The following is a 3,440-nucleotide window of genomic DNA, read 5'->3' as shown; positions in this document are numbered from 1 at the left end:
TTTGGGAGCACCACTAGGTGTCCCTGTAACACCAGCTATTAAAATATGCTATATGCAACAGGATTCTACTGCTAACTTGCATTTTGTCTAGCCCTGAGGAGATTGTTGCGCTGAAGCATTTCTGCGAGCGTTTGTTGGCAGATTTCGTTATGTGCTAAAGCATTTTCGATTTCTTACATCCACATCTGACATTTTAGTGTTAAATACTAAGATTCGGGCTCAGCTAGAGGTGGTTGAGATGATTAGGTTAAGGGAAAAGCCTGTTAATTCTATAGACTGGTCTGTTTTTAAGATTTGGGAGAGTAGCACGAGAGAGTTTTTTTTAGGTCAGGAAGGAAAGATAAGGAGATTCAGCAGACAGTCTCTCCGCCATTTCCCCAGCAGAATAACTGATTTAAAATTATATTTCCCCCCCCCCCTCGACTTGTTGCGCCATGATCACACCCCCTAACAATGCCACCGCCATTAGCCACGCCCCTTCTCTCTACGAGTTAAGCGCGCCCCTTTCTACCAGGTATTCGTCCGAACAGGTCAGGAAGGAAGAGCCTCCGATTTGGGGTCGAGCGCCACCTGCTGGAGTTCCCTTGAACAACCCATAAGGGAGATTTAAACTAGCCAAGATAGAGAGATTTTTTTAAGGTAAATAAATAGGAGAAGACAGATAGCTGAGGACGTAAGGTTTGTGCATGATGGTGGGAGGATGAAATAGATGTAGAGCCTTTGAGTCTTAAGTTGTTGTAAATGTTTCGGAGGATGATCTTTTAGGTATTGATGCGAACTCAAAAGTCTGACAGGGTTCTGACAGGGTTTTGAATGTGTGTTTGATTCAGGAGTTTGTTTCAATAGTCAATGAATGGCCATAAGCTGTTCGTTTTATGCATTCTACTGTATGAATTTCATTCATATAATGATGATGTGTTTCTTGAGGAGTTGGCTTTAGGCCTTCCCCTCTGCTATTGAACCCAGTCTGTGTTTGAGTCTTATTTTTCAGGTGCTATGGACCCTGGGCGGCAGGTCTTTGAGGAGCCTGGATCATGCCTTCCTGGGGACTGCTTGGAACCTGCTGTTTGTCTGTTTAACTGTTGTTTGTTTTGTCTCTCTTTCTGATATATGTAGGAACATGAGGTTACTGGATGTTTAGCATTATATATCATTTCTGTTTAAGCGGGTCTTGTTCGATAAAGCTTGAGGATGTCGCCTACATTTCACCTGTGTTTTTAATTCAGGTGTGTGTACACGTCTCCTTGGTTAGATTGTTCTGTTTTGTAGTAATTTAGGGTTAGTCTATTTCTATAGGATGTTCTGTTTCTGTGAAGTTCTGTGTTGATGTTTTCAGATTTTCCTGGAGTGCATTGTGTGGGCTATCAAGGAGTGGTTGCCCCTCGCCAGCATGAAGCTATGAACTGTGTGGAGTCACGAATGACTTGAGGGTCATTCTTGGACATTTCTGGAGTGTTCTCCCTGTTTCAGACGGGACAACTGTCGTTCCGGGAGTGATGGGTGAATGCCGAACCAGGAGACGGGCACAGGACCGGAGGTGGAGATGAAGGTTACCGGCCTGTTTCCCTACAGATGGGCGATCTGGGGTTCGTGAGATGCAAGGCCAACGCCATGTCACCGACTCACTGTGAGCGACAGATAAGTATGAAACAGGGAAGAGACCATTTTGTCCGAAGCAGTGCCCAATACTCTGTCCTCAAATGACAGAAGAGGGAGGTTTTAGATATACAAATTTTTAGCTATAAAAATGGAGCTTTGATGGATTTTTTTTGATTAGTTAATTGTAAATGAAGCCAATTCATTTTAGTGTCATTTTCTTTGCCCCATCTCTATTTTTATCCTGACTTCAGGAAATTTTTGCTTTCACCCTTAGGGGGTGTTGTTTTGTTGAGACGAGAATGTGGTTATTTTATTTTATTTTCATAAAATCGCGAGAGAAATTCTAGAGCCAAATCCAATTGCCTTGATCATGACTAGGGACTGGGCGTGTTGAATTCATTCTAACACTGCCCCTGATGTCACTGTAGGCTACTGCAGACTGGCTCTAAATGACACTTGAACAGACACCCTGTTTAAGTTTTCCTGACTGAATAACAACATTTTTTCCCCAAAGCAGGAGCTTGCGCTTAACCATGTTTCTGAGAATCTCCAACAGACTTTGAATAACCGTTCCTGACCAAAGAGGGGAACAGGGAGACCAGACCAGAGGACTCTCCTTTTGCTCTTCTGTTTTGTCTCTGTTTGTCTCTCTCATCTGTGGATCCACAGACGGAGCACTTCATCAGCCTGTACTGGGGGAGCGGGAGCGCCGAGGTGAGCCCTCCAGCAGCACGACCCGGGCCGGCCCTACGTGGAGCAGTACAGGGATGGACCGGGTTCAGTTCAAGAGCCTGTACGTGCTTCTGGCGCCCTGGCTGTGTGGTGTCCCACCGCACCTTCACCCTGCTGAACCAGGACAGGGACTCCCTCCTCACCTGCCGAGAGCTCGCTGGCTGACCGCTCTATGTGGACCTGCCCAGTGGGGAGACAAGAGACTACCAGGAGCAGATAAGCAGCCTGAGAACAGGCCAGAAAACATGGAAGAGAAGTAGATGTTGCGGGAGGAACCTACCCGTCAAAAATGGAACTGTCAGCACATCCTCGGCCAAGTGGGCCATGGGAACATGTAATAATGGATTTTATTGAACTCTCTCCATGCCAGGGATGTCTTCAACAGAGTGAGGACCGCCATTCCTGAGGCTAAGGAGGGGTTCCTGCATCACATCTCTCCTGGGGATTGGGTCCTGGTCCGCGACCACAGACGAAGGAGCTGGAACTCGCCGAGGTGGCTCGGGCCGTACCAGGTTCTACTCACCACGCAGACAGCGATCTGAGAGGACTTCGTGGATCCATGCAAGCCATTGCCGACGGGTCCAAGCAGCAGAGGACGGTCCACCAGGGGATCGCCAACACCAGGAGATCAAGGATGCAGCTGAACCAGAGGGCTCAGAGGCCAAAGCCATGAGCTGCCACAACTGTCCTCTCCTCTGACGAGGAATCGGAGGAAAAATGACCTTGCTGGTCACCTCCTTCTCATGATCGTTATGATGGCAACATGGAGAAACTCCACAGCCATGACCTCACAAGATGCACCACACACGCACACACACCTGCACACACTGCAACTAACATTGAACATAACTGATTCAAACAACGCGACATTGAAGTTGCGATCTAGAAGAGAAGACGCCTTGCATTCCCCAGTGACATTCTATTGCCCAAAAGAGAAGTGTCACCTAAATGACTGTTGGATATACACTGTGAACAAGAGTGACCTTGACAGTCACCGCCACACTCTCCTCTCCTCTGATGAGCAATCGGAGACTGACCTTGCCGGTCACCTCCTTCTTGTGGTTGTGGTATGACAACATGGACAATCGCAACAGCAATGACTGCACCTC

Source organism: Borostomias antarcticus (assembly GCF_949987555.1).
Source record: "Borostomias antarcticus genome assembly, chromosome: 7".
In the NCBI taxonomy this organism is placed as follows: domain Eukaryota; kingdom Metazoa; phylum Chordata; class Actinopteri; order Stomiiformes; family Stomiidae; genus Borostomias; species Borostomias antarcticus.
This window is presented reverse-complemented; position numbering follows the sequence as displayed.